Source organism: Carassius carassius, chromosome 13 (genome assembly GCF_963082965.1).
Source record: "Carassius carassius chromosome 13, fCarCar2.1, whole genome shotgun sequence".
NCBI lineage: Eukaryota > Metazoa > Chordata > Actinopteri > Cypriniformes > Cyprinidae > Carassius > Carassius carassius.
The window spans coordinates 11,457,049-11,482,519 of record NC_081767.1 but is presented as its reverse complement, the minus strand read 5'-3'; the positions used below and the strand labels follow the sequence as shown (position 1 = coordinate 11,482,519).

The window sequence follows — 25,471 nt, the reverse complement described above, 5'->3', positions numbered from 1 at the left end:
GCAGAACCCCACAAATTGCGATCAATTCCGAGAACTAATAAGACAAGAATGGATCGCCATAAATAAGGATTTGTTCCAGAAGCTAATCCAGTATTTTTTATTTAATTTAATTTTTTGCTAATAAAATCCTTTAAAACGGATGACATGCTTATCATTATTTTACAGTATACCACAGAAACATGTGGAAAAATTTAACTACAAATACCGGACATTTAGAAAATATAGAATATAGAAAATATAGAAAATTTAGTAAAACACAAAATGTGTCACTGCCAAAATTTTCATCCAATTTATTCCATATTTATGAAATAAAATGTATCCCGTGCATAATGTCAGGGTTTCTGCTGTTTGTGAGCATTATACGTCTAAAGGTATTGTCCTGCGTAGGGTCCTAGCATACTGGTACAGGAAGGGAAACACTTGTGAGCGGTTTGCCAGTCAATCACAGGGCTACACAAACACTCACGCATTCACACACTTACTCTCACATAAGGACATTTAATTGTCTGTAATTGACATTTCCTACTATGGAGCAGAGGAAACCCATGCCAGCACAGGGAAAACAACTCCTCACGGGCTCTTGGCTCTGCTGGAAACTGTCTTATTGTACATGTGTGTGTGGTGACAGTGCTACCATGCTGCAATCAAATATATGATAATACCATCTGTTAACAGATGAAAACTAAGGCCTTTCTGTATTCTTTGAGATACGAGAAGAAATCTGGTTAAAGAGGCATAATATGCCTCTTGTCTCTCTCTTTTTTCAGTTTGTAATTATTTTGAGTTTCAAGGCTGCTCTGACAGGCCTTGCAGACAAACACTGAGGTAGTTCTTTACTGTGATGTCTCACAGGTGGTTGGTTTATCGGTGTACTATGAGTGTGCCACTGTGGTAATCACCAGTTATCAGTTTGATCTGTGGTCTTCAGGACACAATCCCTTAACCAAAAAAGTTTCTGACTTAATCAAAAACCAGTGACCCTTCTCAGAAGAAGGGTGTCAGTATCATGATTAGACAAACAGTGTTTTCATTGAGGTTTCCTTCTGAAATCAAGCACACAAACCACCACACACTCCATTTGCTGCAGTGCCTGGGGAGCAGTTGGGGGTCCGGTGATTTGCTCAAGGGTTTCACCAAAGACATGGTATTGAAGGTGGAAGACAGCATTGGTAATTGCATAGAATTATGCTCTACCATTTGATATTATTTCTTTTAATGCTTTTTCATTTTATTTTGAACCTGTGCAGATATGAAGAGACGTCATATAGTCTTCCTGCTTTGAGCATGATTGGAGTTGAGGGGGTTGGGGGGAATGGAATATTAATTTTCTCTCTGAAAAGAAGATCCCCACAGGGGAGAGGGATTTTCTGCATAGTCTGCAGTACACTGGTTCATATCTGGAGGTGTTTCTCAGGACTGGGGGCTCTTATTAGACTCTTAGCAAGCAACAAACAAACTTCTAGATTGGACTCATGGTGGAGGTTGATGCTAGCATGTTATCTGTTTAAACAAAATCCTTTGTAACACTCGGAAATTGTGTTTTATCTTTCAGAACATTACATCAAACTGTTAAAACTATTTTCTTTCTCAGCTTTTCAAGCATTTTCATAGGATATCTAAAAGAGACCCATGTACATTCTTATTTGAAGGTTTTTTTTTTCTTTCTGCCTATGTAATATGCTATAATGAAATCAGATGTTGCTGATACTATAATAATAATAATAATAAAAACGTTTATTATAAATAACAAACTATAATGTATTTATTTAATAAAAACTTTATAGTTAAATACTCTTTTGCTAGTTCTGTTATTGTGTAAAATTGACAAAATGTCATGCCTGTTTTAATCAGATGCTGTTGCATTAAAGGAATACAATGGAATGTGAATGCTGTATCATGTGGACTTTAAACTGTGTAGTTGAGAAGAGGGTGAAAAGAGTGAAAACAATCATAGCAATACATTAACACTTTCATTTCACGGATACATTTCACAGTATATAAAGTGTTTCTTTGCAGTCAGATAAGATAAAACAACTCTTAAATCATTACTACATCTCTAACAGCAAGTAAAAGAGAAGACGGAAAAATGGTATTGGACAGAGCTCATCATTCGGAGCAGTCTGGAAAATGTCTTGAAGAGTGACGCACACTGATGTTTTTTTTTTTTTTTACCTATTGCATCGTAGGTTACTGAGTACTTTTGGATTTCCTCTTCCACCCACTCTGACGGCTTGAAACCCAAGTCCAATTCAGCGATGAGCGCTACACGTTCCACAAATGCATATGAAAACCTCTCCTTGAAATGGCAAAAACATCACTTGCTTATTCATGCCCTGACCTATGAAAAGACACACTTCTAAACTCTGCTATATCTATTCTGGGTCAACAACATTCATAACGTTTTAACAATGATTCAAATCAGAACAGTATTAAATGTCAAACTACACCATCTTAAATAATTCTGAAACTGAGTTTTCTTTCTTGTGTTGACACATTTCCTCTTAAAATAGAAAGTTGTGGATTGGGACATATCTAAAGAGTCATATGACATTAAGAGTATATGTTCTCATTATATAATGTTATTGGACAAAAATAAGAATTTTTCAAAGATAAAAGAATAAAAAATAATATATGTTGCTTTCTAATAAATTGTAAATTTGAGCCCTACACTAGCATAGAGATTTCATCAAAGCTAACATGACATGGACTAAAAGCCAAACAACTAAAATGTTGTTAATTGAGTTAATTTGACACCACAAAGTTTTTGATAGAAGGGAAAGGGCATGATTTTTCCCTTTCTGTAAAATACATTTACAAATCCAGAATGTTTGTAATGTTTGTGAGTTTGGACACAAATATTTAATGCGCTTTAAATGCCTGAAAAAGATGATGAAATCAAAAGGCAATGTGACCATTCAGATGAGCTTTGGTGGTTTCCTTTTTAACGGCAACCATGAAATCAACATGCCACATGAGTGTAGAGCTGTCTAGCCTCTAACAGTTTGTGTCAAAACACTTCCTGTAAGAAAATATAATTTTTCTAAATAAAATTCATAAAAATGTTGCAGATGCTGTAGAAATCAACCTCTGCAGACAGGAGATATGTGTAAGTCTGCGGCTCTAAATGAACTTCAAGAGCTGCAAGTACTTAAAATCCTTTTAGAATCTGCAATTCTCTGTCCATAAACTGCAAAAAAGTGAAAGTTTTTCCTTCCAGCTGTCAAACTCAAATGGTGCTAATGCCATAATACTTGGGTTGTGTGACACACCATTTATTTTCTAATTATAAAATTGTTAGTGCTCACTAATAGAAGAGTCATGGCTGCCAAAAGCCTGATTCGCATGAGAAACTGCAAAAATCTATGGTGGCTCATTGGGATCAAATTGTACAGCTTGTTCTAATGTGCCCTTCATTGTAGTTTTTAAACACAAACATTCTTTGTCAAAAAATGCATTTATGAATCCTTCACAATAGTCTGCTGTAGAGTGAAACCTTTGAAGATAACTTCAGTTGGCGTGGACTGAAGCAAATTTGAATCTGGATAAAACATGCATTACATTCATACATCTAAAAAAAATAAAAAAATACAAAATAAAAATCCCAAACTGATTAAATTATTGACTCAGATGATTTGTGAATGTGAGTCTATTTAAGTTTCTTTAACTATAAAGTTTTTATTAAATAAATACATTATAGTTTGTTATTTATAATAAACTTTATTGTTATTATTATTATTATCATTATTATTATTAATATTATTGTATCACCAACATCTGATTTCATTATAGCATATTACATAGCCATACATGCTCATCTTACATGTACATTTTGCAGTTTTGCCTTTTATTTAGTCAAAAAGTAGTTACTTTGAATAGAAAAAAATTATAATAATACAAATAACGCACATCTAACCATGTAAAGTGACATGATGTGTAGCCAAGTATGGTGTCCCATACTCGGAATTTGTGCTCTGCAATTAACCCATCCAAGTGCACACACAGAGTAGTGAACACACACACATACACACACACCAGGAGCAGTGGGCAGCAATTTTTGCTGCAGCACCCGGGGAGCAGTTGGGGGTTTGAAGACTCTGTGTTCAGAAATGCTGTCGATCAAATAGAAATGATTAAAATGTAATATACAATTATTCTAACAGATATAAGGGTTTGAAGACTGTGAAAATCTTTTAAAGATTTCATCCCAATAACCTTGAAAACCTTTGCAAATCCAGTTATTAGTTTATAAAATTATTTTGTTTCCTGGAGGGCTGGTTACACCTAGGGATTGAGTAAAGCCAGCCAATCACATTGAAAGTGATGACTTTCAGTTCTTGACATATTTGTTTACAGTATACTTCAGACAGTCAGTGACTGGATTGTGGGTAGGGCATGGGCATTCCATCTGAAGCTGAGACTATATTAGTCCAAATCTAACAAAAGGTTTCGCAGTGGTTTACAGTAGCATCATATGTACTTAAAACCTACTAAAAGTTTACAGAAAGTTTGACTCCAAGAAAGGCCCCATTTTCCTTTGTGTTCCTCCTAGACCAGAAATACTGATGCCTGATACATGTTTTGGCCATGTGAGATTCTAATTATCATATTTGCAATAAGTGATTACAAGCACAATTATATATTAAAACAATTGGTTACAAGCATATTATTGTGAAAAATAAGTAAAATTGTTCCTTAGGTAATTACATATTTCTCCTTTCTCATATCGTTTTGCCTAGTGGTGGTGGTTTCTGTGGTTCATAACCATTCTTTTGATTCCAATAAAGAATAAATTAATTGAAACTGTGTGGTACTGTAAAATTAGCAACAAGTCTTAGTACCGCTAACCCCTTATATATATATATATATATATATATATATATATATATATATATATATATATATATATATATATATATATACACTTTCCTTATTTATTTTATTCTCACAAACAACACTGCCATTGCCTTGGTCCCATGGTCCTCTGTGACATTCCTTGCTTAATGTGGGAGCAGAAACACATTTGCTTAGGACCGAATGGTTGATTCACCATTCACAAGTTTCTGGAATGATCTCTGTTTGCCAACACTAAAAATCCGTGAAGCTGTATCACATCCAGTGAAGGCGTGAATAAACAGCAACTGGGAACACAAGTCACTACCCAGGACTTGTTTCATCTCACTGATGTTGTACACTTTAATAGCTTTGGACTTGAGTAAGTCTGTATCCTCCACTATCAACGTTGTGGGCTGATGTTCAGGGGCCTTGACTGCAGCTTTGACAGTGTCCACGTCTGCATCACCTGATGAATTTATTACAGTGCAGCCCTTCTTCTCCAGCTTCTCGGTCATAAGATTGATAAGGCCTTATTTGTTGCAAGATCTGGAAAGGAAATCATCCTTTCTTCCAACAAACTCAGTCTCTGCAGTGAAGTTAACAACAGTTGGCCCAAATAGTGCAGACAGTCACTGAGTTCTCAAGCAAGAAAATATCAAATCCATCAAAGATGGGGTGAAAGCCCATCAGTTGACACTGATGCATATTGTCTTTGATGGAAGGACCTTTGCTATAACCATCAAAAACGACTGTTGCTTTACCATAATGGCGTATGATAAATTCTGCATATGACTGTGCAATGGCACTGTAACTGTCACCCTTTTTCCATGCCAAGTGATGAACCATGGAGCCACCATCATAGGACATAATGCTCAGTTGGTGGGATGGAAACCAGGACAATTTTGTTAGATTTCTTGCTTGAGAACTCAGTGACTGTCTGCACTATTTGGGGCTTGATGGCTTTACGGAAGATGTCCTTGCATTCGAACAGGGCTGCAGGAAATGAAACTGTTCGGTTTTCAACATGATCAGGAACCGCTGGAACAGTAAAGCAGGATCTATGGTTCGCTCTTGGCCAACTTTAATGGTTGAGTCATCTGCAAGGGTTTTTGCCCAGTCTTTCAGTTTAAAGGATATCCCATAAACGGGTTTTCAAATCATCTTTTCAAAGATCTCATTGCCAAAATGTTTCTCAGAGATTGGTCTGGAGAGAATGGTGTGCAAATTCTAAGCTTTTCCTTGGTCTTTTCTAGATCAGAGTGATCTCTTTTCATCCTCACTTCTGAGGATTATCGGTGCTGCTCACTGGTCGTGTAGGTGAGATGAGAATTCCTGCATGGTGGTGTTGTATTCAGATGTGATGGGTGTAGAAATGGTCCACAATGCTCGCATTTCTTCAGTCATTCCACTTCCATGGGTCAAGCCTCCACTGCTTTTCAAGGATCACATCAATGTCTGCTTGATAAAAGGTCAGAGCTAAGGCCTGCCCAGTACTGGTTGCTGCGGCGGATCACATATATTGGCAAATATTGGTAGACATTCCAACATTGCGTGCAAGCTCATCTTCCAAGATCCAGTACGATCTGCTTTGATCAGAGCTCGGGCTGTCTGTAGCATCTAAAGTGAAGTGACATTCAGCCAAGTATGGTGACCCATACTCAGAATTTGTGCTCTGCATTTAACCCATCCGAAATGCACACACACAGAGCAGTGAACACACACACACACACTGTGAGCACACACCCGGAGCAGTGGGCAGCCATTTTTGCTGCAGCGCCCGGGGAGCAGTTGGGGGTTCGATGCCTTGCTCAAGGGCACCTAAGTCGTGGTATTGAAGGTGGAGAGAGAACTGTACATGCACTCCCCCCACCCACAATTCCTGCCGGCCCGGGACTCGAACTCACAACCTTTCGATTGGGAGTCTGACTCTCTAACCATTAGGCCACGACTTCCCCCCGACTTATCTTCTGATAGTTTACCCACAGTCCGCTGGTTTTTTACCTTTTGTGCTAAGGTCTGCCCTGTTCATGTGTTTGAGACATCTGTCCACCAGCAAATGTCCACAAAAATCTGTTTGCACTGACTTTCCAGTACTCGTGTGCTGGATGGCATTTGATACATAGACAACTTTCATAATGTTCCTGAGTCCTGTGCCTTCCATTAGTATTCCTATTGCACCAAGTTGGTTCATAAAAGTATGAAAACCGGGGACTACTCATGCTGCCTGGACAATTGCCTGTCCAACTCCTGCAACATTTCGGCTTTTCTCCTTACTCACAAAAAGTTCATTTAAAAGTCTATGGAGAGTCTCAGGAAGAAACGAAAGGGCAGAGTCAAGCTCAAGGGACTTTATGCTTGGGTACTGATCCGTAATGGATAGGACATTGGTCTTGTTATCAATTTTGATCAGTTGAGCAGCTCTTTGAATAATCGCCTTTTTTTCTGAGATTCCTCATCTTTTCTTGTTTGCTGAAATAAGATCGTAGTATGTGTGATGTCTTCTCTCTCATTGTCACTATCTCACGGAGGCCTTCCTATTCAGTGAAATGTACATTATCCTGATAATGTTCTCTCAATTTTCTCTTGAGGTATTGATTTCCATAAGGTTCAGAGTCTGGGTTTATCAGAGATTCCTTCATTTTGTCTTGAAGATGTATAAATGTCAACTGTTCCTCATGTTAACTCTCGAGGTAAGAGAAAACGTTCATGGATGCCTGCTTATGATCTTTATTTCTGGGCCGCCCAGACTTTCTGCGCTTTGCCTCTGGGTATTTCTGGAACTGTATCAGTATGTTATACCTCTTATGAAAACTACTACTGCATAAGTGGTGGTAAACACAGTCTGCAGCATGTAGATCACGGCCATAATACTGAATCCTGCCTTTTACAGTGAAAGCCCATTGATCTGCATGATTGTCACAACAATCAAGAATGGACTCTGTGAGCGTATCAGTCTTAACACTACTTGTTTCGTTACTTCCATTAGTTATCGTAGTCCCACAGAAAAGACAATCGTTTTGGCTGTTGAAAGGACCAGTTGATACTCTGGCACTTATTTTCGGGTGGCTCAGCTTTATTCTCTTGTTGTTTTTTGTTTATTTTTTATATATATATTTATGCACTTCTGTCAACATTTTGAGTGTACTATTTCACCAGCATAAATGTGTACGGCGTCCCCTCTTTGTACACTTCCATTGTTGATTCCATCATCTGCCTTCTGATGAACCTCAACCACATCAGAGCCATCTCTTAAGTTTTTACAGAAAATGGGGCAAGTTTCTTGGTTTACAACAACATGACTCATGGTCAAAATTGCATTTGGAGTGTACTTTTTCCTCAAGCTAATTCAACAATGTCATCCTCTCTTAACACACTCACATTGTTGGCCTTTTTCATGTGTTAGAAATCTGGGTGTGGGGCTGTAGTTCAAGAGGTCAAAGATGAATTTTGTTTGAGCAAAATGGTGTACACTGTGCTGCCAACAACATTTCAATGAGGTAGGCAATATCAAATGTCAGTATTCTCTTCCACCATCTTCTGAATTGCTGAAAATTGTGAATTTAGTTTTGTTGGCTTTAGTATAATGACACCTTTATACTAAAAAACAGCTATAGAGGATGCATTACATATGTATTAACATATTCAGTGAAAATTTTAGATGGTTCACACACAGGCCTCTGTTCGGGTTAATTCAGAGTTGTTTATGATCAAAGTTATACAACTCCAATTTAAGTTACTTTTGGGTGCAATAACTTTTACTTTAAATGTCAAGTCTGTGTTTTATCAAAAAAAAAGGGTATGTGTCCAAAAACACGTACTGAATAGGAGTTACATGACATAGGCTAAATCGTTTACATTTCTGGTTCACCCCAAACAATGAAAAAAACCTTACAGTAATCTCACACAATCATGTATTCCATATGTAATCATGTCAGTGCAATTTAGACAAGTCCAATGGATTCATAGACCCAGACAACATGGGGTTAGACACCAAGATTACTTGGCTAAGACAAATAGTGAAGGAGTTAGGATATTTTAATGGCTTCCTGCCCATCTTGGACACCATCTTCAAAATTTCTAGTGGTCAAACTTTGGTAAAATTTAAGTATGTTATTAAGGACACCTAATAATAATAATAATTAAAAAAAAAAAAAAAAAAAAAAAAGAAAACCCTGAGAAACATTTTGTTAGGGTTAGATGTTTTTTTTTATTTTATTTTTTTTTTATTACAAAAATATCTAGATCCCCAGCACACATAGATAGCAATCTTTATCTCTGGGTAAAATGAATGAGCCACTTAGAGTGACTCAGTGAGGCATGAGCTTTCCCTAATCTTCTCTCTTATATATCAAGAAGAGGCAATTTTCAGCTAAATGTCATTACAATGTTTTTGCACAAGTATACCAGCAAAGCGGCTCCATAAATTAATTGTGGTTGGTTTAGAGGAGGTAATTTCCCTCTGTTAAGCAGACTGTAAAAACACATGGCTTAAAATGTAATCACAGGCATAGACGCAGGCAAATTTGTCTACTGCTCAAATATACTATGAAGCTGGGATTCATGTAAAAAAAAAAAAAAAAAAATATATATATATATATATATATATATATATATATATATATTGTTTTTTTTTTTTTTTGAAGAGCTATTAAGCACATTTCACATCACAGCTCACCCAAAAGTGCAAGCACTTCAGCAAGTCCTAACAAATATGTGTGACAGCGTTTATGCTCAAATAAACTGTGGGCATGAAGTGAGTTATTAAGCTGAATATTTCAAACAATAAATTACTAATACAAAGGATGAAAAGAGGGGATGAAGAACAGGAAGTGACAGGGTGCTCAAATTTCAAGCAAACGTAATAGATTAATGTGCCATTCAAATACAAATTTCTGTATTAATAGCTAGGAAAATCCCATATTGGGAAATAAACTTGTAAAACATTCACTGTAACATAATGAAATATTGATAGTTAAATGTTGTTTGCAAAAGTTTATGTTGTCAGAAACAGGCTTATAGCCAGCAAAACTTTAATTACTTCCACTGTTATAATGCAAACATAATCCAGAAAGTAAAACTTTTTTTTTTTTTTTTTTTTTTTTTTTAGAAAACTGAAGCAAGCTCAAACAGAATTTTCTAGAATGATTATGTATGCAATTAGATGCTATGAAGTTTTTTTTTTTTCAGTCCTCTAATGGTGACGTTCTGTTAAAATGCATGTACAGAACAAGACAAGGCAGGCTGCTAGATTCCCAGTAGGAGGCCACATAGACAGCTCCAGGAACAAAATTCTGCCAATTAATCAGAAAACCGCAAGAAAGAAAAAAAATAAATGACTGAAGTTATCGGTTTTACCTGTCATGGGTAAAGTGACATTACAGAGGTGATACTAGAAATATCTCTGTTCAACCTGTGCTGTCATACAGTAGCATGCATGTTTGTGTGTGGGTGGGGGGGCTGGGGGTGTTTAGAACTCTGGGTGCGTCTGCATGAACAGTGAATTAATATAGTTTATTTATTTTGCAAGAGGGTGTTCAGTTTAGACTGCTGAGAAGGCCAGTGGCCTGTTTTCCTGCGCGCAGCTAAAATAGACTCCTACAGTGGACAGCCACTCAAACTCGGCTATTTACAGAACACACAGACACTGCATATGTATACTGTTGCCAAGGCTATTTGTGTACACACATTCACACTGAAGTACACGAAAATGCACCATTTAATATGAAGCTGCAACAAATCTTATTCCTCAAATATTTAAACTGTTAGCAAAAAATGGTTACCTTCTCTACATACACAGTATGGCTGGTTGTGACTTGATCGTACAGAAAATGTAGAGTAGCAAAAAAAATCATCCTGCTCTTTGCTTCTCTACATTTATTGACCCAGTGTACAAAACAGTTTACAAAGATGTTAAAAAACAACAACAACAAAAAACAACAACAACATGCTAATTTTATTTTTATTAGTAACTAAATTAACAAATAAGTTCTAAGTAAAATGTACAATGCAAAATTGTATTTGCAAAAACATACAAGGAAAACTATATAAAGACTTAAATAAATACAAACACAAAATTACTCTTCATTTAAAGTACTCTCTAGTAAAGTGAAGTATAAATTAAACATGAGAATTGACAAAGAACCCAGAAGAGACAGTGTTGACCACAGATACATAACTCACTGACAGCAGCACTTTCAGCGCTAACCGTTAATAACACTTATGCCTGCATATTGTCACATTAATGTAGCAGCGGATACCAGCAGTAGTCACTTCAGCGCTGACAAACACAAGCACACATTTCTAGAGACACCAGAGGAACAGCTACATAACACCTTCATCCATTACAGAAAAAATACTACTGTATGGCATCAGGCACCTTTATTTGTTTTTGTCTGTTTACTAATTAGTTTGATTGTTACTGTCTCTATATTTTTTTTCCTTTCAAATATGATACAGATTTACATATATTACATTTATTTCACATGTTGTATTGACCTTGATGTGTTTACCTTTACACATGGAACTTTAGTTGCTATACTTTTAACTATTTTTACAACTAATTGAAGTGTAATTGACAAATTACTTTAGAATTATTATGCATGTAGTCTCAATTAATATGTGCTGTAGCTAATGTTTAAAAATTAAATTTATTACTTATAATATTTAAAGATGAATTTCAAAGTGAAATGTTCAGTTCACACCAAAAGCAATTATAAGCTGCATGTTTAAAACTTTTAACATAATAACTTTGATTATTCATAATAATAATACTAATATAACAAAATGTAATGCATTTATTTATATGTGAGAGAACTGAAGATGAACACCGAGCCGAGCCAGATAACGAACAAAACATTGACTCATTCACGAGTCAAGAACCGTTTCTGTCAGACGCGTCCGATTCGTGAACCGAGGAGCTGATGATACTGCGCATGTGTGATTCAGCGTGAAGCAGACCGACACACAGGGCGTCTGAACTGAACTGATTTCTTTGGTGATTGATTCTGAACTGATTCTGTGCTAGTGTTATGAGCGCGGGTAAACCGAAGGCTTGAATCAAAGGCAATCATCGCAAATGACGCCATTATACGTCGAGCGCAAAAGAACCGGTGAACCGTTTTCTTCAACTGGTTTATTGAATCGAACTGTCCGAAAGAACTACTGGTGATCCGAAAACCGATGCAACCGGTTCTTCACTCGTTAAAGAGTCAGTCTATTGTTCGCTATCTGGCTCGGCTCGGTGTTCATCTTCAGTTCTCTCTTCACATCAGTTCAGTCAGTGTACTGTTTGAGTTCATGCATTACTCCGGGATATTGGTTTGTTTGAACGCAGAGGGAGTGTCAGCCACATTAAAAACAGTTAACAGCTTAAGTCATTTGTGGATTAATGCGTATTAGAGATGCGAACCGTTTAAAACCATTCAGTTCGATTTGGTGAACTGAATGATTCGTTCGCGAACCGGATATCCAGACTGCTTTGATTTGAACTCTCTCTTACACAGACACGGAAGAGAAGACAATGCTGAATAAAGTCGTCGTTTTTGCTATTTTTGGACCAAAATGTATTTTCGATGCTTCAAAAAATTCTAGCCGACCCTCTGATGTCACATGGACTACTTTGATGATGTTTTTCTTACCTTTCTGGACATGGACAGTAAGGTAGACTAACCATGTTCCGTACACTTTTCGCTATTCACCGCACGCCAGTGACCACTCCTCCGTTGTAGAAAGACATACAAGCATGCTTGTGTGCTCATTCTCCGGGGGAATACCTATTATACGGTCTACACTTTGATTGATGTCTTTAGGACCAATAGTTTTTGAGAAAACTGGGGAAAAGTACCACCTCCGCCAGTGTATGGAAGATGATAGGGGTTAACGGTGGTCCGTACAGGCTTATAATGATGTTCCGTACAGCGCTCATAACTTGATTTTATCGGCGAAGATTGACATGTAACTGATCAAAAGTGGACTGTTTATTTATTTTAACTGCAAGAAAACATAATTCCAATGAATATCAAAGATTATTACCTTTTTATTTGATTAAAATACAAGTTAATTGCTGCTTTAATAAAGGGCGCATGCGAGTTAGGCATGATTGTGTCGTGATATTAATTATGACATATGAGTTAAGCATGAACCATGTGAAAGGTTAGTGAACATCATTTCCATATCTTTCTGAAGATGCAGAAGACGAGAAGGGCAAGTAATTTGCACTGATTTATAATAAAAAAAGGTTAACCAATGTGAAAACTTCATCAAAGTAAGAGGTCTCTGCTGCCTGTCTCAGGTGAGGTTGGCGCTAAGTGGTTATCGCCGGCAAACGATGATTAAACATTCCCATTTCAAAGCGTTTATTCAACAAAAGGTAATGTATTTAACAATTTGTGATAACATAATATTCATTTAATAAAGGCTGTAGTACTGTGAGAAACATAAGTGGAATAGAAATCTATATTTTCGCTGCTCTAGTTGTATTCCCTCCCAAGCTGAAGTTTTGAAGTAAATCTTCCCCACCGTCCATTTTCAAGCGCGGTGGGCGCAACGAGCAAACTTACTCGAATCTTACTTAAACAAACAGCAGATGGATCTCTGTTTAGATTGGGGGTGAAAGAGAGAAACATAAGGATGACACAGATATATAGTTTATGTACGAACTGTAATTATTTATTCTGCAATCGGCGCTAAAACGTCACCTGTACGGAACATCGTTTTGTACGGAACATGGTTAGTCTACGTTATACCGTACACACAGCTTCAATGGAGGGACTGAGAGCTCTAATCTAAAATATCTTAAACTGTGTTCCGAAGATAAATGGAGGTTTTACAGGTTTGAAACAACATCAGGGTAAGTTATAAATTACATAAATTTGCTATCTGGGTGAACTAACCCTTTAAATAAAGATTTAAAATAACAAGAAATACAAACCTGATTCCAAAAAAGATGGGACACTGTACAAATTGTGAAGAAAAACAGAATGCAATGATGTGGAAGTTTCAAATTTCACTAGTTTATTCAGAATACAACATCGATAACATATCAAATGTTTAAACTGAGAAAATGTATTTTTTAAGGGAAAAAGAAGTTGATTTTAAATTTCATGGCATCGACACATCTCAAAAAAGTTGAGACAAGGCCACTGTGTAGCATCCCCTCTTCTTTTTATAAGTCTGCAAACGTCTGGGGACTGAGAAGACAAGTTGCTCAAGTTTAGGAATAGGATGTTGTCCCATTCTTGTCTAATACAGGCTTCTAGTTGCTCAACTGTCTTAGGTCTTTGTTGCATCTTCCTCTTTATGATGCGCCAAATGTTCTCTATGTGTAAAAGATCTGGACTGCAGGCTGGCCTTTTCAGTACCCGGATCATTCTTCTACACAGCCATGATGTTGTAATTAATGCAGTATGTGGTCTGGCATTGTCATGTTGGAAAATGCAAGGTCTTCCCTGAAAGAGACGACATCTGGATGGGAACATATGTTGTTCTAGAACTTGTATATAACTTTCAGCATTAATGGTGCCTTTCCAGATGTGTAAGCTGCCCATGCCACATGCACTCATGCAACCCCATACCATCGGAGATGAAGGCTTCTGAACTGAGAGCTGATAAAAACTTGGGTTGTCCTTGTCCTCTTTAGTCCCGATGACATGGCTTTCCAGTTTTCCAAAAAAATAACTTCAAATTTTGATTGTTTGGCCACAGAACAGTTTTCCATTTTGCCACTGTCCATTTTAAATGAGCCTAGGCCCAGAGAAAACGTCTGCGCTTCTGGATCATGTTTAGATATGGCTTCTTTTTTGACCTATAGAGTTTTAGCCTGCAAAGGGGAATTGCACGGTGGATTGTGTTCACCAACAATGTATTCTGGAAGTATTCCTGAGTGCATGTTGTGATTTCCATTACAGTAGCATTCCTGTATGTGATGCAGTGCAGTCTAAGGGCCCGAAGATCACCGGCATCCAGTATGGTTTTCTGGCCTTGACCCTTACGCACAGAGATTGTTCCAGATTCTCTGAATCTTTGGATGATATTATGCACTGTAGATGATGAGAACTTCAAACTATTTGCATTTTTTCTCTGAGAAACTCCTTTCTGATATTGCTCCACTATTCTTCACTGCAGCATTGGGGGAATTGGTGATCTTCTGCCCATGTTGACTTCTGAGAGACTCTGTCACTCTGAGAGGTTCTTTTTATACCCAATCATGTTGCCAATTGACCTAATAATTTGCAAATTGGTCCTCCAGCTGTTCTTATGTGTACATTTAACTTTTCCGGCCTCTTATTGCTACCTATCCCAACTTTTTTGGAAAGTGTAGCTCTCATGAAACCCAAAATGAGCCAATATTTGGCATGACATTTCAAAGTGTCTCACTTTCAACATTTGATATGTTATCTATATTCTATTGTGAATAAAATATAAGTTTATGAGATTTGTCAATTATTCCATTCCTTTTTTACTCACAATTTGTACACTGTCCCAGCTTTTTTGCAATCGGGTTTGTAGTTTAATAGCTATTATACTGTTTTTGAAATAAAATATTTGCATAGCTACAGTATGGCAGGAAAGACTGGAATCTAACAGTGCTTTTTTAATAAAGCATATAAATAAATCCAAATAGTAAATAAAACACTTATCGAATAAGCATTTGTCCTATTCTCTGTACCAATCTCCTGAGTCACTGCAATTTATGAAATAAATCAGTTAAATCTGTATGATGGTGTGTGAAAAATAAATAAATTCAGATGTTTAAATCATACATGATCCTCGTTTGTAATTGTTAACATTTTCACAAATAACAGTAATTCAATTACACATTTTTACTCAGTAAATTTAAATGTTACTCATTGCTATTACATTTATTTTGTAATAAAATTTCATATTTCCATTACATGTAACTAGTTATTCCCCAACACTGCTCATTATTTAGATGATTGTAAACATTGTATGTGGTCTGTGTCAGTCTCTCTCTTGTTCTCTTTTCTGGTTGTTAGTTTATCCTCTTCCCCGCTAAACTGCAGCAGGCCTCCGACTGTGAAGCTGAAACAAATTTTTTCTGTGCTTGTGTGCGGGAACTCGGCTGGAATTAGGAGGGATTTGTAAACATTAGCTAAAGAACAACACAGACGTGTTTGAGTGCCTTAAGAGTACTACACTACAGAGTGAGTGTGGGTTGTCCTGCGCAAGAGCATTCATGGATGTGGAGTGTGAGGTTGAAGAAAGGTCCATCTGAGGAGAGACAGACTGTCAAATACTATCAGGAGAGTCTTTTTAAGAGAGAAGATATGAGATTAATTGTGCTAATAATGACTTACACACACACACACACACACACACACACACACACACACACAAACACACCCACACCCACGCACACGCGCGCAAGGAAATCAGCAGTGAGGGAGAAGTACGCTCCCTATCTCAGGGGAGTACATTTAAAAAGCCCTTTTCACATACACACAATTGATCAAAGGTTCCAAGCACCAAATGTGACTAAAATTGGTTTTGGTGAGTAAATCAAATGTTATTGGACAGTTTGTGATAGCTTTTTTAGGAAAAACCGGAGTTTATTTACTTTAGCATTAGCATAATCTAAAAAAAAAAAAAAATGGGGCAGTTCACCAAGGTGCTTTTTGTGTATATCTATGGATACATCTGTGTTTTTAGATTTGTGGAGTAAAAAATTGACCGTAAGATTTGCACAACTGCAAAAAGTTGTATACAATCTTTTCAGTTTTTATTTGAATGTGATTATTATATCTGAAAATAAATAGGAGTTGACTTAGTATGGGTTCTGTTGTTTAATATTAATGTTACAGTAATGTGCCAAACAAGAGGGTTCCCTGTATAGTTTACAGCATTATTTGGAAGAGATCAGACCAAACTGTTGACATCAGCATCAGCAGATAATATTCTGAATAACTGGCTATTGGTATTGACAAATAAATATAGTTTCATGTTCATAGCTAGTATATATATATTGCTTTATGTGACTATATGTAAGTGAATAAAACATAATAGTTGCCAATTTAATTTAGTATGTAGTTGTTCCTGTGATCGGTATAATGAAGTATGTATGATTCAGCAAATGCCAGATGTGTTGTAAAATCTTATAGCATCAGGCACATATAATTTCCTGTAACACTTTTTGTTGCACAGAGGCTGGATCAATTTACAGTACTGCTGGACTGGGGTGTGTTTCTCATAAAACTTGAGAATTACATAAATATTGGAAATCGGAAAAGTTGCTGCTTACGGTTTTATAATAGCAATTTGCATATACTCTAGAATGTTATGAAGAGTGATCAGATGAATTGCATAGTCCTTCTTTGCCATGAAACATTTCCACTGCATTTCATTGCTGTCATTAAAGGACCTGCTGAGATCATTTCAGTAATCGTCTTGTTAACTGAATGTTGACGAGCACAAGGCTGGAGATCATTATGTCAGGCTGATTGGGTTAGTATGGCAGACTTGACATGTTAAAAGGAGGGTGATGCTTGAAATCATTGTTCTTCCATTGTTAACCATGGTAACCTGCAAAGAAACGTGTGCAGCCATCGCGTTGCATAAAAATGGCTTCACAGGCAAGGATATTGTGGCTACTAAGATTGCACCTAAATCAACAATTTATAGGATCATCAAGAACTTCAAGGAAAGAGGTTCAATTCTTGTAAAGAAGGCTTCAGGGCGTCCAAGAAAGTCCAGCAAGCGCCAGGATCGTCTCCTAAAGAGGATTCAGCTGCGGGATCGGAGTGCCACCAGTGCAGAGCTTGCTCAGGAATGGCAGCAGGCAGGTGTGAGCGCATCTGCATGCACAGTGAGGTGAAGACTTCTGGAAGATGGCCTGGTGTCAAGAAGGGCAGCAAAGAAGCCACTTCTCTCCAAAAAAAAAACATCAGGGACAGATTGATCTTCTGCAGAAAGTATAGTGAATGGACTGCTGAGGACTGAGGCAAAGTCATATTCTCCGATGAAGCCCCTTTCTGATTGTTTGGGGCATCTGGAAAAAGGCTTGTCTGGTGAAGAAAAGGTGAGCGCTACCATCAGTCCTGTGTCATGCCAACAGTAAAGCATCCTGACACCATTCATGTGTGGGGTTGCTTCTCATCTAAGGGAGTGGGCTCACTCACAATTCTGCCCAAAAACACAGCCATGAATAAAGAATGGTACCAAAACACCCTCCAACAATCCAACAACAGTTTGGTGAAGAACAATGCATTTTCCAGCACGATGGAGCACCGTGCCATAAGGCAAAAGTGATAACTAAGTGTCTCGGGGACCAGAATGTTGAAATTTTGGGTCCATTGCCTGGAAACTCCCCAGAACTTAATCCCATTGAGAACTTGTGGTCAATCCTCAAGAGGCGGGTGGACAAACAAAAACCCACTAATTCTGACAAACTCCAAGAAGTGATTATGAAAGAATGGGTTGCTATCAGTCAGGATTTGGCCCAGAAGTTGATTGAGAGTATGCCCAGTTGAAATGCAGAGGTCCTGAAAAAGAAGGGCCAACACTGCAAATACTGACTCTTTGCATAAATGTCATGTAATTGTCGATAAAAGCCTTTGAAACTTATGAAGTGCTTGTAATTATATTTCAGTACATCACAGAAACAACTGAAACAAAGATCTAAAAGCAGTTTAGCAGCAAACTTTTTGAAAACTAATATTCATGTAATTCTCAAAACTTTTGGCCACGACTGTACAATGAATCATTGAATTAATTAATTAGCTAGATGCATCTGTTTCCCAAAACTGTAGTAACATGATCACATCTCTTTTAATTGGACTATGTTGGATCTACAATATAGGACTGTTTTAATGATGTCACGCTCAGGTGGTGGAGTAATAACTTCTGCTAGTTAATCGATATAAGATAGCAGTTTTTGTCAGAATATTTAACCATGTTTATGTAGTACTGTATGTCAGCAAGTATTTGCATAAGCTATACATTTGGTTAATTCAGTCAAAACAAATTATAAAAATACTGTTCAGTTTCTTGCACAGACCGATTGTTTTGTGTCTTTACACATCAGTGTATCATCACGAGGAGCAGGGTTTAATTTAATTTTGTTTGTGTATGTTTTTCTTTTTATATGTTTTAGTCATAATTCCAATCCACTTACATTATAAAACTGACAGACTGCAATCGTTTCAGTTAAAAATCTTGGTTTGTGTTCTACTGAAGAAACAAGTCACCTACATCTTGGATGCCCTGAGGGGTAAGCAGATAAACATCAAATTTTCATTTTTTGCGTGAACTATCCCTTTAAAGAACTGGTTTAACCCTCCTCTCTGTTATTTCCTAATTTCACTTCTATCGCTCAAAACATCTCTCTAACTATCAAATAGTCCAAATGTAACATGTACAAGCTCTGAAAGTGATTTAAAAGGGATAGTTCAAAATATAAAATAAAATAAAAAAATCAGTTATTTAATAACTGTGGTGTTGTTCTAAAGCTGTACAATCACACAACATGATAATGGGAATGAATGATCATATTTAAGCTTTAAAGACAATTCAAAACTGTTATAAAATCATGCGACTTGCCATATTGAAGGCATACGGTAGAGTTTGGAAAGACACACACTCAGATGGAATTGTTATCCAGCAAAAAGTTATATGTAATGCTTTGTCAAAAAAAAAATATATATAGATATATAATAATAATAATAATAAAATATTCAAAAGTTAACTTTCATAAATTGATGAAATTTAGCATAATTAAGTACAAGATAAGTAGTAATTATATAAATAAATAAATATATATATATATATATATTTTTTTTTTTTTTTTTTTTTTATATCGGTTCCCAGTGATGAACAAGACAAAGGGAAGTGAGTTGTTTTGAAATTCCGAGGGCGTGCAAACAGTTGCATTTTTCATACTGCGTACCACATGTAAATGTCCCATTTTGTGGGCAGGTTTTTAGTATGCACTATTGTGCTCCCGTTAAAGCCTGCCTCCTCAATTACACCATCTGACTTTGTGACCCAAACGGAGCACATGAGAGCAATTAAAGAGAAGAGATGGTATCAGAATTTACACTGGTTGCATGACTCCAAAACCACACTCCATAGTGAGGCTAACCAACATACACAGAGAACAAGCCAATAAAAGTCTGGAGTGAAGGACCCTGTCTTTCTCTGCAAACATAAGCCCTGACCTGCTCATGGGGAATAACTTCTGATGGGTCTTTATAACTGAATCCCTCCAGTAATGGCTTTTCAGAAGGGTGATAGCAAGGCTAACCTATAATTAAACACAAAAAAGAGCATTCTTTTGGCTAGTAAACCATTACTATGAAATGAGAGATTGAGAGAGAGCTAAAACATTATATATTACCCCTCTGTCTTTTACCAACACATACACATACCAATCATTTAACAGCAAAGAGCCACTGAGCCTTGTAAACACTAGTTATGTCTGGCCTAAAAAACTTGAGGCAGACACACTGACTCCATACACCCCACTGTTAACTTTTCTTCTTCTTGAAAAAACACAACCACAGTTTGTGACATATAAATGCAAAATGCACAATTGCCCTGGAACAGGAAAACAGTATTAGGACAAGCAGTGTTACAGAATATAATTAGCATGTATGTATACTGTATCATCCAATAAAGGCGGTGCCAGCACGGGACTGAAGAGGGGCTGCCTCCAGTAATAAAAGTGGGCGATAATGTAATGCAAAGTATCCACAGCTACATTATACAGTTCTTCTTCTTTTTTTTCATCATTAAAATCCCAACACTGAGCTGATGACGGTCGCTAGAAAGAACCACACAGCATCACACATACTGTAGAAGGATTTGTTATTCATTACAGTATCTGGTGATCTGGTGGAGGTCACCCTTTCCCAGCCGCAACAGCTGCTGCTATAGCAGACAGTAGAAAGGACACAAATTACTAATTAAGACCTTTGATTAGAGCAATTATAGTGGCACTGCAGGGCTTACCCTACTACTTCAACACACACACACAGAGGGAAAGAGAGAGGTAAATATATATGGGATGTAGGGACACACACATTCTACTCTGAATGATAAAACCTATGGGTGAAAAGGACTGAGACTTGCTGAGAGACTGAACAAACCCTGTAATGCAGCGGTTCTCAATTCCAGTCCTCTGCATATTTCGCATGTCTCTCTTTGTTAACACACCTGATTTCAGATAATCAGCTAGTTAGGAATGAGCTCCGTGCATGAACTGTGTTCCTATTGATGTGGTCCCTACACAGTGTTCATTGCTCCCTGCTCCCGGCTCCCTACTCCCTACACCCTGAGCAGGGGAAATCTGTTAAAGTTTACCACACTTCAGAACATTAATTCACGGCTTTGCGCTGCGCAACGTCTTCGTATACCTCTGTAAATACGTAAATACAATTTAAATTCACGCCTTGCACACTTCAACACTTTGAATGGAACATATATGTTCGCTTCAAACTGGAATCATGGCGGAATATCTGGTGATGTTTACTTCACAGGGCACTTATACGTTCGAATAGAACAAACGTCTGAAGCCATAAGAGAAACATACAATATGTGCAGAGCAAGGAGGCACAAGAACTGGAATTGAGAACACCTGCTGTAATGAATCAAACCACAAGACTCTTTGGAGAGGCAATGCTCACTTACAATACAGAATAAAATTATAAATGATAAAACAGATATAATAACATTAATAACATTATCAAGCAAATACAATTCCTACCTTCCTTTTTATTGTGTCTCACTTATTTTGTGGTTATGGTTATCTTCTTAAGTATTATGTGGTTACTGTATTATGGCAGACACACTGTAGGATTTATAACCTGATAAAAAACCTATAGTTTTCTAAACATTAGAGTTACATTTTGATCACTTTATCAGCTGTGATTTCATGTTTTGATTCAACAAATCTAACATCTCCATTTGAGGTGTGTGCTTTACAGAATGCAGTAACTTTTAATTATATTTAATTATATATATTTACTGATTTAAAGGGGTCATATGATTTTGCTAAAAAGAACATAATTTTGTATATTTGGTGTAATGAAATTTGTTTATGTTGTTTAAGGTTAAAAAAACACATTATTTTCCACATAATATACATTATTGCTTCTCCTCTATGCCCTGCTTTCTGAAACGCATCGTTTTTTACAAAGCTCATCGGTCTGAAAAGCGATGTGTGGTCTGATTGGCCATCTATCCAGTGTGTTGTGATTTGGTAAATGTTCCAAGCATCTGACAGAAATGTTACGCCCCTCAACGTATACTGTTATGGCGTGTCCTGGTCAGAACACCAGCATGACAGGAGAAAATCAATAAAACCCATTACAAACGAGGCCGTTGTTGCATCCAATGGGGACATAATTACTGATTATAACGATTCATACTGCCTTTTTACGCGTTGCGTTGCATTTCGTGCCATGTAAACATAAATCCATGTATGTATTTGTGATCGGAGGAACGACAAACTACTCTACACTGCTCAGAATTCGAAACATCAGTGGCAAATCCTTTACATATGTAAACCTACTTACATATCGCCAGACTGTCCTTGCAAAGCATGAAGAATGGCCATGGCTTGTGTGAGTGGCAGCCAGTGGCTAGAACGAGGAACAGCAGGTGGATTCGACAAAGGAGTGGCCAGGGGTTGTGGCAAACACATATGTGACGACCCCGCCTGGACTCCGCTTCGTCCTTGGTGAAAGCCGATCTGGAGATCCACAGTTGATGTATTTCCTCAGCGACGAGCACGGATCAGCTCTAGGCATGACAAATCGGATACTGTACTCTTTTGGAAGGCCACACAAAGTAGTTTCACTTTTACAATGTAACACACATTCTCCGTGACAGCGAAAATAAAAGGTATGCCTTCTTTTTTTGTGTGAACACTTGGGCGCCATTTTGCAAATCTTCCCACACAGTGACGTAGACATGTGGGGGTGTGTTTAAACTAGCTATTTTAGGGAGGCATGGACAAGTCTTAACTTTTATACACAATATCACTTTGGATTTGTAACTTTAGTCTTTGCAACTTTACAGATCTTCTTTATGCACAGAGAGCTTGTAACACTCCAAAGAGAAAGGAAAATTTGTAATCGCATCATATGATCCCTTTAACTTTCATTGTTTAAACTGATCTAATAAATAAATAAATATATATATAAACTTTACATGGATTTATATCAGTGGCTGCTTTTAATAAACCAATGCAATCTTACCTGATGCTAATTTTAAAATGGCCAGTGTTAGCAGTTTCTTCATTTTGACTTTCACTATTATAACATCATTATTATATTGTATAGTAATAACAGTTCTTATAAATTATATAAATTATTACATGGCATGGAGATGCTCTGTTACAGTGTTTGTACACTAATCCAGTTACTGCCCTTTAAAACACAAAGCCTGCGTATTATATATGCTCAAATATGAATCACTGAGCGATAGAGACTGTGATGTGAGGGGCCATTACCTGGTGGTAGTTATTAAAAATAGATATGTTTGTGCTGGAAACATTAAATGTGGGCTGTAAGTAAGGTGCACTTAGGCAAAAGACAGTAGATGAAAGCCATTTATGAGGTTTGACGCATTGCCATCAGGCTGTATGAATGAATGTGAGATACTGTATTCCTGCAGCTCTGGGGTTTCTTTTGGCACGAGATGTAAATGAACAGAAAACTGCAGTGGGTCTCTTTCTCTCTCTCTCTCTTTGCCTGCCTCCCTTGTTAGGTAAAACAGATGGTGCTAAATTCAATAACAACATATTCCTCTATGTTATCCCTATTCACAATTTTATAAAATGTGATTTACATGTTAATCATAGTGTAAACAAGCTCGTGTCAAAACGAATGAATTCATTTCGAAAAATGTGCAGGTTTCCTCATCTGCAGACTGCACTTTAACCATGGAAAGTTATGAAATGACATTTTCAACAGAAAAATCTCACTTTGCTTTGCTGGCTCACCATAATCAGCATTTTTTTTTTTTTTCACAGCATTTCTGAATCTTTTTTTTTTTTTAACTGTCATTGATATAATCAGATGAACAATTTACTTTTTCACAAGCCACTGAAATGAGAATAGTTAGACAGTATTAGATAAAACTAGATTACATTAATAATAATAAAAAAATACATTTCAATCAATTAAGATTATTAAAAAGTCTAATAATAAATAAAAAGTACACATATTTTTATTCAGCTATTTTTTTGCAGATTTTCTATGGTCATCATTGGCAACCTATAAATATCAGGAAATTTTAACATTACAATTATAGGGTTTTTATTTCTTCCTTTTCATAGAATCTAAAACATTGTCTACTTCTGCTGAATTCTAAAATATTTTGTGGTCTAAAAATGTATCTTTGTGAGTGCAGTCTCTGTGATAATTCAGGCCCTGGAAAATGATTCTTCACATTCTGAAAATTATTATTTCAGTTTTTTTTGTTTTTATGTCACATTTAGTGTCCCACTTTGATCTAATGATATCAGAATTCATTTGTCCTTTACATAAAATGATCAACTGACTGTTGCCACTGTTGTGTTTCCAGTACAAAGTGTTGAGGTCAGTGTGTTGTAAAGTATCTCATGAGTGATTTTGTCTCATCAGCTATTGCCTTTTATACAGTCCAGTAATGACAAGCAGTTGGACTTTATGGATATTAATAAGTCATCGAAATTGAGAGTATTTGAGAGTATCATTTTCTGTACATCTGTCCAAATGTACATCCAAATAATGAGTTTGTGAAATGAATTAAACTATCTAAAAGTTGGTAGACACAGCTCTATAACACATGTCACAGAGCGCCTGTCTAACCCACTGCTGAAGGTTCATGATTACATCTCTCTAATTGGTGTCCCATTACCCTGCAGGCAGACAGGTTCTGGAGAAATCTACAATGACCTCACATTTCAACTTTTGGCTGGAAATAGTCTTGACCTTAAAAAGAGCACAATTATTACCCAAACAAAATGCACGTAAGGATACTGTAGAGAACAATAGTAGATATTGTACTAAAACAGCACTTACGAAGAGCTAGTTCAAATAGACACACAGAATAATACTAACAAGCAAATGATGGAAGTAGAGAGGCAGAGAAAGAGGGTTGACCACGGGCAGTGCTTGGGGGAAATGGAGACTTCTCCTTGCATACATTTTACTAAATTCTGCTGATCAGCACGTTGGGTGAGATCAAATGCAGGTTAAGTTACAAAGTTTTTATTATTATTATTATTATTATTATTATTATTATGTTTTTAATAATATTTTTTTATAATAATAACTGTAATAATAATGAACTTTAAAAAAAAGATTATTTGTACATATTTGTATACAGATATTTGTAGGTATTTTTAATCATAGCCATTTAAAATATATAGAGAAAGGAAAAGGTTGATAGGCACACATACTTTCCCTTCATTATGCATACTTGGTCAGTAAAAAAATAAATAATAATAATAATAATAATAAAAAATAAATAAAAATAAAAAAACTGAGTCTAATGTAAATGTTACACTTTATATCAATCAGTCAATAAATACAAATAAAAGTAAACATAGAAAACTTGTAAAAAGTTATTGACATTATTGCATCCAGCTGCCACTTTTCACAGCGTAAGTATAATAAGGCAGCAGATGCAATGTCTA

The 25,471-nt window shown here is 36.6% G+C and overlaps 1 protein-coding gene across 2 annotated transcripts in view; it reads right to left on the bottom strand.

Annotated features, from left to right (window-relative positions):
* The window catches only part of LOC132155978 (transcription factor Maf-like), a 135,250-nt gene that overhangs the window by 95,616 nt on the left and 14,163 nt on the right, over positions 1 to 25,471 (bottom strand). The window contains exon 3 of one of the 2 annotated variants that reach the window (XM_059564779.1): positions 15,764 to 16,062. The exons of the other annotated variant lie outside the window; for it this stretch is intronic. The gene's annotated coding sequence lies outside the window, so the exon portion shown is untranslated. Of the gene's footprint in view, positions 1 to 15,763; positions 16,063 to 25,471 lie in introns of those variants that run through there. 2 annotated transcript variants of the gene reach the window in all.